The 11,347-nt window shown below is 41.9% G+C and overlaps 1 pseudogene; it reads right to left on the reverse strand.

Annotated features, from left to right (window-relative positions):
• Positions 1-9,169: 9,169 nt before the first annotated feature.
• On the reverse strand, positions 9,170-10,228 carry LOC147986577 (uncharacterized; annotated as a pseudogene).
• Positions 10,229-11,347: the final 1,119 nt, after the last annotated feature.

Consider the following 11,347-nt stretch of genomic DNA (forward strand, 5'->3'; position numbering starts at 1 on the left):
TCAAGTCTCCACCATCCTCCCACTCAATTCTTTCGAGAGAAACTTTTCCTCGAGAAAGGACCCGATTCTAGAAACAATCCCTATTGCTTTCGGATCTGAGACAGTAGGTATACCCAACTGTTTTGGGTACTCTATGAAGATGCATTTATCCACTTTGGGTTCGAGCTTATCAGCCTGAAACTTTTTCACATAAGCGTTGCAGCCCCAAACTTTTAAGAAATGACAGCTTAGGTTTCTCTAAACCATAGTTCATACGGTGTCATCTCATCGGAATTACGTGGTGCCTATTTAAAATGTGGTTGTCTCTAATGCCTAACCCATAAACTATCGTGGTAATTCGATAAGAGACATCATGGTATGAATCATATCCAATAGGGTGCAGTTATGATGTTCGGACACACCATCACACTATGGTGTTCCAGGCTGTATTAGTTGTGAAACAATTTCCACAATGTCTTAATTCTATGCCAAACTCGTAATTCAGATATTCATCTCTATGATCATATCATAGATATTTTATCATCTTGTCACGACGATCTTCAACTTCACCCTGAAATTACTTGAACCTTTCAATAATTCAGACTCGTGATTCATCAAGTAAATATACTTAGCATCTACTCAAATCATCTGTGAAGTAAGAATATAACGATATCCACTACATGCCTCAGCACTCATTGGACTGCACACATCAAGATGTATTACTTCCAACAAGTTGCTTTCTTGTTCCATCTTACTGAAAACGAGGCCTTTCAGTCATCTTGCTCATGTGGTATGATTTGCATGTCTCAAGTGATTCAAAATCAAGCGAGTCCAAAGATCCATCAACATGGAGCTTCTTCATGTGTTTTATACCATTGTGACTAAAATTGCAGTGCCACAAGTATGTGGTACTATCATTACTATCTTATATCTTTTGGCATGAACATGTGTATCACTACGATCGGGATTCGATAAACCATTCATTTTAGGTGCAAGACCATTGAAGGTATTATTCAAATAAACAGAGTAACCATTATTCTCCTTAAATGAATAACCGTATTGCGATAAACATAATCCAATCATGTCTATGCTCAACGCAAACACCAAATAACAATTATTTAGGTTTAACACCAATCCCGATGGTAAACGGAGCGTGCGATGCTTGATCACATCAACCTTGGAAACACTTCCAACACATATCATCGTCTCACCTTTGACTAGTCTCCGTTTATTCCGTAGCCTTTCATTTCGAGTTACCAACACTTAGCAACCAAACCGGTATCTAATACCCTGCTGCTGCTAGGAGTACTAGTAAAGTACACATTTAATATAATGTATGTCCAATACATACTTCTTTCAACCTTGCCAGCCTTCTCATCTACCAAGTATCTAGGGTGGTTCTGCTTCAGTGACCGTTCCTCTTATTACAGAAGCACTTAGTCTCGGGCTTGGGTTCAACTTTGGGTTTCTTCACTAGAGCAGCAACTGATTTGTCGTTTCATGAAGTGTCCCTTTCTTGCCCTTGCCCTTCTTGAAACTAGTGGTTTTACTAACCATCAACAATTGATGCTCCTATTTGATTTCTACTTTCACGGTGTCGCGAATAGCTCAAGGATCATCATATCTATCCCTGATATGTTATAGTTCATCGCGAAGCTCTAGTAGCTTGGTGGCAGTGACTTTGGAGAACCATCACTATCTCATCTGGAAGATCAACTCCCACTCGATTCAAGCGATTGTAGTACTCATACAATCTGAGCACATGCTCAACGATTGAGCTTTTCTCCTTAGTGTGCAGGCTTAAGAAACTTGTCAAAGGTCTCATACCTCTTGACGTGGGCACTAGCCTGAAATCCCAATTTCAGTCCTTGGAACATCTCATATGTTCTGCGATGTTTCAAAAACTTCTTTGGTGCCTCAATTCTAAACCATTTAGCATTACGCACTGAACTATCATGTAGTCATCAAAACGTGTATGTCAGATGTTCGCAACATCCACAACCGACGTTCGAGGGTCAGCTCACTGAGCAGTGCATAAAGGACATAATCCTTCTACGCAGCAATGAGGACAATCCTTTGTTTACCGACCCAGTCCGCATAATTGCTACTATCAACTTTCAACTAAATTTTCTCTAGGAACATATCTAAAACAGTAGAACTAAAGCGTAAGCTACGACATAATTTGCAAAGTCCTTTTGACTATGCTCATGATAATTAAGTTCATCTGATTATTTAATGAACTCCCACTTAGATAGACATCCCTCTAGTCATCTAAGTGATACATGATCCGAGTCAACTAGGCCGTGTCCGATCATCACGTCAGACGGACTAGTCATCATCTGTGAACATCTTCATGTTGATCGTATCTTCTATACGACTCATGTTTGACCTTTCGGTCTTCCGTGTTCCGAGGCCATGTCTGTACATGCTAGGCTCGTCAAGTCAACCTAAGTGTATTGCGCGTGTAAATCTGGCTTACACCCGTTGTATTCGAACGTTAGAATCTATCACACCCGATCATCACGTGGTGCTTCAAAAGAACGAACCTTCGCAACGGTGCACAGTTAGGGGGAACACTTTTCTTGAAATTATTGCAAGGGATCATCTTGTTTTAGCTACCGTCGTTCTAAGCAAATAAGATGTAAAACATGATAAACATCACATGCAATCAAATAGTGACATGATATGGCCAATATCATTTTGCTCCTTTTGATCTCCATCTTCGGGGCGCCATGATCATCATCGTCACCGGCATGACACCATGATCTCCATCATCATGATCTCCATCATCGTGTCTTCATGAAGTTGTCTCGTCATCTATTACTTCTACTACTATGGCTAACGGTTTAGCAATAAAGTAAAGTAAATACATGACGTTTATGTTGACACGCAGGTCATAAATAAATTAAGACAACTCCTATGGCTCCTGCCAGTTGTCATACTCATCAACATGCAAGTCGTGATTCCTATTACAAGAACATGATCAATCTCATACATCACATATATCATTCATCACATCCTTTTGGTCATATCACATCACACGGCATATGCTGCAAAAACAAGTTAGACGTCCTCTAATTGTTGTTGCAAATTTTTTACGTGGCTGCTATAGGTTTCTTAGCAAGAACGTTTCTTACCTACGCAAAAACCACAACGTGATATGCCAATTTCTATTTACCCTTCATAAGGACCCTTTTCATCGAATCCGATCTGACTAAAGTGGCAGAGACAGACACCCGCTAGCCACCTTATGCAACTAGTGCATGTCAGTCGATGGAACCTGTCTCACGTAAGTGTACGTGTAAGGTCGGTCCGGGCCGCTTCATCCCACGATGCCGCCGAATCAAGATAAGACTAGTAACGGCAAGTAAATTGACAAAATCAATGCCCACAACTACTTTGTGTTCTACTCGTGCATAGAAACTACGCATAGACCTAGCTCTGATACCACTGTTGGGGAACGTAGCAGAATTTTAAAATTTTCTACGCATCACCAAGATCAATCTATGGAGTCATCTAGCAACAAAAGAGAGGAGTGCATCTACATACCCTCGTAGATCGCGAGCGGAAGCGTTCAAGAGAACGGGGATGATGGAGTCGTACTCGTCGTGATCCAAATCACCGATGACCGAGCGCCGAACGGACGGCACCTCCGCGTTCAACACATGTACGGTTGGGGAAGACGTCTCCTCCTTCTTGATCCAGCAAGGGGGAAGGAGAGGTTGATGGAGATCCAACAGCACGACGACATGGTGGTGGAAGCTACGGGGATCTCGGCAGGGCTTCGCCAAGCTCAGCGAGAGGGAGAGGTGTTACGAGGGGAGAGGGAGGCGCCAGGGGCTAGGGTGCGACTCCCATGTGCCTCCCCACTATATATAGGGGTGGAGGGGGCTGGTTTCTTGCCCTCCAAGTCCATTGGGGCGTTGGCAAAGGTGGGGGAAAGAAATCACATCATTTCCCTTCCCCACCGATTGTTATCCCCCCTTTTTAGGGATCTTGATCTTATCCCTTCGGGATATGATCTTATTCCTTCTAAGGGGGGATCTTGGTGCGCCTTGACCAGGGGTGTGGGGCCTTGCCCCACTACCCACGTTCATGTGGGTCCCTCCATGCAGGTGGGCCCCACTCCGGAACCTTCTAGAACCTTCCCGGTACAATACCGAAAAATCCCGAACATTTTCCGGTGGCCAAAATAGGACTTCCCATATATAAATCTTTACCTCCCGACCATTTTGGAACTCCTCGTGACGTCCGAGATCTCATCTGGGACTCCGAACAACTTTCGGGTTACCGCATACTAATATCTCTACAACCCTAGCGTCACCGAACCTTAAGTGTGTAGACCCTACGGGTTCGGGAGACATGCAGACATGACCGAGACGACTCTTCGGTCAATAACCAACAGCGGGATATGGATACCCATGTTGGCTCCCACATGTTCCACGATGATCTCATCGGATGAACCATGATGTCAAGGATTGAATCAATCCCGTATTCAATTCCCTTTGTCCAGCGGTATTGTACTTGCCCGAGATTCGAACGTCGGTATCCGATACCTTGTTCAATCTCGTTACGGGCAAGTCTCTTTACTCGTTCCGTAACACATCATCCCGTGATCAACTCTTTGGTCACATTGTGCACATTATGATGATGTCCTACCGAGTGGGCCCAGAGATACCTCTACGTCACACGGAGTGACAAATCCCAGTCTCGATTCGTGCCAACCCAACAGACACTTTCGGAGATACCCGTAGTGCACCTTTATAGCCACCCAGTTACGTTGTGACGTTTGGCACACCCAAAGCATTCCTACGGTATCCGGGAGTTGCACAATCTCATGGTCTAAGGAAATGATACTTGACATTTAGAAAAGCTTTAGCATATGAACTACACGATCTTTGTGCTAGGCTTAGGATTGGGTCTTGTCCATCACATCATTCTCCTAATGATGTGATCTCGTTATCAACGACATCCAATGTCCATGGTCAGGAAACCGTAACCATCTATTGATCAACGAGCTAGTTAACTAGAGGCTTACTAGGGACATGGTGTTGTCTATGTATCCACACATGTATCTGAGTTTCCTATCAATACAATTCTAGCATGGATAATAAACAATTATCATGAACAAGGAAATATAATAATAACCAATTTATTATTGCCTCTAGGGCATATTTCCAACAAGATTTTCTACTTTAAGTTTTGTGTTGTGAAGTTTTCAAATTTTGGGTAAAGATTTGATGGATTATGGAACAAGGAGTGGCAAGAGTCTAAGATTGGGGATGCCCATGGCACCCCCAAGATAATCTAATGACACCTAAAAGCCAAAGCTTGGGGATGCCCCGGAAGGCATCCCCTCTTTCGTCTACTTCTATCAGTAACTTTACTTGGAGCTATATTTTTATTCGCCACATGATATGTGTTTTGCTTGGAGCGTCTTGTATTATTTGAGTCTTTGCTTTTTAGTTTACCACAATCATCCTTGCTGTACACACCTTTTGAGAGAGCCATACATGATTTGGAATTTGTTAGAATACTCTATGTGCTTTGCTTATATCTTTTGAGTTATATAATTTTCCTCTAGTACTTCACTTATATCTTTTAGAGCACGGTGGTGGATTTGTTTTATAGAAACTATTGATCTCTCATGCTTCACTTAGATTATTTTGAGAGTCTTAATAGCATGGTAATTTGCTTAAAATCCTAATATGCTAGGTATTCAAAGTTAGTAAAATTTTCTTAGGAGTGTTTTGAATACTAAGAAAAGTTTGATGCTTGATGATTGTTTTGAGATATGGAGGTAATAATATCAAAGTCATGCTAGTTGAGTAGTTGTGAAATTGAGAAATGCTTGTGTTGAAGTTTGCAAGTCCCGTAGCATGCATGTATGGTAAACGTTATGCGACAAATTTGAAACATGAGGTGTTATTTGATTGTCTTCCTTATGAGTGGCGGTCGGGGACGAGCGATGGTCTTTTCCTACCAATCTATCCCCCTAGGAGCATGCGCGTAGTACCGAGGTTTTTGATGACTTGTACAGTTTTGCAATAAGTATGTGAGTTCTTTATGACTAATGTCGAGTCCATGGATTATACGCACTCTCACCCTTCCATCCTTGCTAGCCTCTTCGGTACCGTGCATTGCCCTTTCTCACATTGAGAGTTGGCGCAAACTTCGCTGGTGCATCCAAACCCCGTGATATGATACACTCTTTCACACATAAACCTCCTTATATCTTCCTCAAAACAGCCACCATACCTACCTATTATGGCATTTCCATAGCCATTCCGAGATATATTGCCATGCAACTTTCCATCATTCTGTTTATCATGACACATTCATTATTGTCATATTGCTTAGCATGATCATGTAGTTGACATGGTATTTGTGGCAAAGCCACCGTTCATAATTCTGTCATACATGTCACTCTTGTCCATTGCATATCCCGGTACACCGCGGGAGGCATTCATATAGAGTCATCTTTTGTTCTAGTATCGAGTTGTAAATAAATAGAAGTGTGATGATCATCATTTTCTAGAGCATTGTCCCAAGTGAGGAATTGTAAAAAAGAAAGAGAAAGGCCATAAAAAAAGAAAGAGAAAGGCCATATAAAAAAAGAAGGCCCAAAAAAGAAAAAAATGAGAGAAAAAGAGAGAAGGGACAATGTTACTATCCTTTGCCACACTTGTGCTTCAAAGTAGCATCGTAATCTTCAGATAGTGAGTCTCTTGTTTTGTCACTTTCATATACTAGTGGGAATTTTCATTATAGAACTTGGCTTGTATATTCCAACAATGGGCCTCCTCAAGTGCCCTAGGTCTTCATGAGCAAGCAAGTTGGATGCACACCCACTAGTTTTTTTTGTTGAGCTTTCATACAATTATAGCTCTAGTGCATCCGTTGCATGGCAATCCCTACTCCTTGCATTAACATCAATCGGTGGGCGTCTCCATAGCCCATTGATTAGCCTCGTTGATGTAAGACTTTCTTCTTTTTGTCTTCTCCACATAACCCCCCTCATTATATTCTATTCCACCCATAGTGTTATGTCCATCGCTCGTGCTCATATATTGCGTGAAAGTTTATAGGTTTGAGATTACTAAAGTATGAAACAATTGCTTGGCTTGTCATCGGGGTTGTGCATGATGAGAGAATTCCTGTGTGACGAAAATGAAAAATGACTAAACCATATGATTTTGTAGGGATGAACTTTCTTTGGCCATGTTATTTTGAGAAGACATAATTGCTTAGTTAGTATGCTTGAAGTATTATTATTTTTATGTCAATATGAACTTTTGTCTTGAATTTTTCGGATCTGAATATTCATACCACAATTAAGAAGAATTACATTAAAATTATGCCGAGTAGCACTCCGCATCAAAAATTCTGTTTTTATCATTTACCTACTCGAGGACGAGCAGGAATTAAGCTTGGGGAAGCTTGATACGTCTTCAACGTATCTATAATTTTTGATTGCTCCATGCTATATTATCTACTGTTTTGGATATTATTGGGCTTTATTATCCACTTTTATATTATTTTTGGGACTAACCTATTAACCGGAGGCCCAACCCAAAATTGTTGTTTTTTGCCTGTTTTAGGGTTTCGGAGAAAAGGAATATCAAACGGAGTCCAAACAGAATGAAACCTTCGGGAACGTGATTTTCTCAACGAACAAGACCCGGGAGACTTGGACCCTACGTCAAGAAAGAAAAGAGGAGGCCACGAGGTAGGGGGGCACCTACCCCCCCCCCAGGCGCGCCCTCCACCCTCGTGGGCCCCCTGTTGCTCCACCGACGTACTCCTTCCTCCTATATATACCTACGTACCCCAAACGATCAGATACGGAGCCAAAACCCTGATTCCACCATCGTAACTTTCTGTATCCACGAGATCCCATCTTGGGGTCTGTTTCGGAGCTCCGCCGGAGGGGGCATCGATCACGGAGGGTTTCTACATCAACACCATAGCCCCTCGGATGAAGTGTGAGTAGTTTACCTCAGACCTACGTGTCCATAGTTAGTAGCTAGATGGCTTCTTCTCTCTTTTTCGATCTCAATACAATGTTCCCCCCTCTCTTGTGGAGATCTATTCGATATAATCTTCTTTTTGCGGTGTGTTTGTTGAGACTGATGAATTGTGGGTTTATGATCAAGTCTATCTATGAACAATATTTGAATCTTCTCTGAATTCTTTTATGTATGATTGGTTATCTTTGCAAGTCTCTTCGAATTATCAGTTTGGTTTGGCCTACTAGATTGATCTTTCTTGCAGTGGGAGAAGTGCTTAGCTTTGGGTTCAATCTTGCGGTGTCCTTTCCCAGCGACAGTAGGGGCGGCAAGGCACGTATTGTATTGTTGCCATCGAGGATAACAAGATGGGGTTTTCTTCATATTGCATGAGTCTATCCCTCTACATCATGTCATCTTGCTTAAGGCGTTACTCTGTTTTTAACTTAATACTCTAGATGCATGCTGGATAGCGGTCGATGAGTGGAGTAATAGTAGTAGATGCAGGCAGGAGTCGGTCTACTTGTCTCGGACGTGATGCCTATATACATTATCATACCTAGATATTCTCATAACTATGTTCAATTCTGTCAATTGCTCAACAGTAATTTGTTCACCCACCGTAGAATACTTATGCTCTCGAGAGAAGCCACTAGTGAAACCTGTGGCCCCCGGGTCTATCTTTATCATATTAATCTCCTACTACTTAGTTATTTCCTTTGCTATTTACTTTGCCTTTATTTTACTTTATATCTTTATCATAAAAATACCAAAAATATTATCTTATCATATCTATGAGATCTCACTCTCGTAAGTGGCCTTATAGGGATTGACAACCCCTATTTGCGTTGGTTGTGAGGATTTATTTGTTTTGTGCAGGTACGAGAGACTCGCGCATAGCCTCCTACTGGATTGATACCTTGGTTCTCAAAAACTGAGGGAAATACTTACGCTACTTTGCTGCATCATCTCTTCCTCTTCGGGGAAAACCAACGCAGTGCTCAAGAGGTAGCAGAGGTAGAATGTGGCACCAAAGTGCATCAATGGGGGTTCAGATTGAGAATTTTTCCTAAAATGAGTATTATCAGTTACAAAGGTTAACACTTGGCACATTGATTTTAAGAGAGAATCTATTGACAAACCATACTAAACAAGCTATACTCCATACTATTGACGACCTTTCAAAAACACAGTATCACACATCCTAATACAATGGAAGATAAGGTATACATGAGCAGCATTTTCGCAGACGGTCTCAGCATGGAGCCCAGGATGTTTGAATATTCCTTGGAATTGTCGGATGGATTCAATAGTTGTTTCCTTTTTTTTGTTTCCTGCCGTTGTTTCTGTAGAGCTTCCCGGAGAGGCATGTGGTACAAGTGTGTATGGGTTTCCAGCCCTTCTCCTTCTATATACGGCACCAAGTAAAACATCCCCGCCTGCAAGCGACGTTCTTTGTATTTTTGGATGCTATCCCTAATAATTTGCAATGAGCTGTCGATGGCGAGATGGTGTTCTTTTTAATCTTCCCATGTGAGCATGCCTCTCCTCACTAGTTCATTGTAGTTGTCAAGTGCTAATCCAAGATACGTGCGGTTGTATTTTTCATGGTACAATGATGTGGTCTTGAGCATAAGACTGTGGTCACCAAAAGAGAAAGTACCATACTCATCACCGTGACAAAGTCTAAAACTTTTTCTTGACAACTTGATTTTTTTGCTCGGATGGCTTTTGCTACCCAATGTAAAAAAACACGATGGGTTAGGTTTACAGTAATTAACCAATGTTTTTTTGACAACTAAAGATTTCATTCATCAGAAAATAGAAAGGTCATTTACAATTAATGATGAAATGAAATCAGGGGGGTCATTATCCCACACACACGAACTTCTACTTCTGTATGCTTCTTTGGCTAAGGTGTCAGCAACTAGATTAGCTCCCCGGTTGCATAGACCAAAATGTATCTGACCAAACTCGTTTGACATCTGCACACACTCGACAATAGTTGCTGATTGTGCTCCCAAGAAATTAGCAGAGTCTTTAACTGCTTCTACCACCAACTGACAGTCAGATTCAGCTTCTAGTTTTGAGCATCCTATGTTTGCTGCGAGGATCAGACCATTGCGGAGTGCTAATGACTCGGCCGTGGATGCATCTGAAACATTCAGGATGAACCATGTTGCCGCTGCTATGAAGTGTCCCCATTCATCTCTAAGGATTGCTCCTGTTGCTCCGGCCATCTCCTCCTCAATAAAGGATGCATCTACATTAACTTTCAAGAAGTCATGCCTGGGTTTAATCCATTTGTGTTGTTCTTTTGTCTTCTCTATTTTTGTGTGTGCTGCACGCCGAAGTTTGTAACCAGAGCCTTTATAGAGATTGCAGATCTTCCAACCGGTTGGATCGTCTCTCCCTTTTTCAGTTGTGGTCGTTTCCACCATAGGTACCACGCTGTCACAGCTACAAGTTCAGAATATGGCAAATCTACAGGAAGATTTGTTTCTGGCTTATCAAATAGCAGTTGCTCCATGTTAACTGAACCCGATCTATCCCGACAAGTCACCTTTCTAATACTGTCCAGCAAGCCCAACTCCTTCCATATTTCTTTAACTCGTTTGCATGTGAATAGACAGTGTTGGGTATCCTCAGCCCCCCACTTACATATTGGACATTGAGCCTGTGTAGTAACATGCCGATTTGTCAGGATACCCATACATGGGAGGATTCCGTGAAGCACTTTCCACAGGAAGTGTTTGATCTTCCCTGGAACTTTCAACGTCCAGATGCCAACCCAAGCTTGATTTGAATTCATACTTCCTTGACCATCATTTGCGTGTACACGTTGTCCAAACTTGTGTTCCCACTCTCTGTGATATGCTGATCTAACAGAAAAAGTACCTGATTTGTTGTAGTGCCACGCCACAAAGTCATTCAGTCCTTGAACATTCAGTGGAATCTGAAGAATTCGGTGAGCATCAACAGAGAAGAAGTTTTCATAGATCAACTCTTCATCCCAGAGTCTGGTATGAGGGTCAATGAGCTCTTCTACCTTTGATAGCAAGACATGTCCTCTAGGAGTTAGAACCTTTCTATTATTGCTAGTAGGGATCCAAGGATCTGTCCATATGTTTATGTTTTGCCCAGTACCAACACGCCATATACATCCCCTTTTAAAGGTTTGGATTCCCGCAATGATACTCTGCCACGTATATGATGAACCGCTTTTTGGGCCTGCCTTTAGTAATTAACCAATGTTTCTGCTTCTAGTGGAAAAAAAGTCAATTTAACCCGTGAAAAAATATAACGAAGATTGTGTCAATCAAACGGCTGGACCATCATACATCACTAGTAGAAAACAG

The sequence above is a fragment of the Triticum urartu genome, chromosome 2A (genome assembly GCF_056163025.1).
Source record: "Triticum urartu cultivar PI428250 chromosome 2A, HENAU_Tu73, whole genome shotgun sequence".
NCBI classification, from domain to species: Eukaryota; Viridiplantae; Streptophyta; class Magnoliopsida; order Poales; family Poaceae; genus Triticum; species Triticum urartu.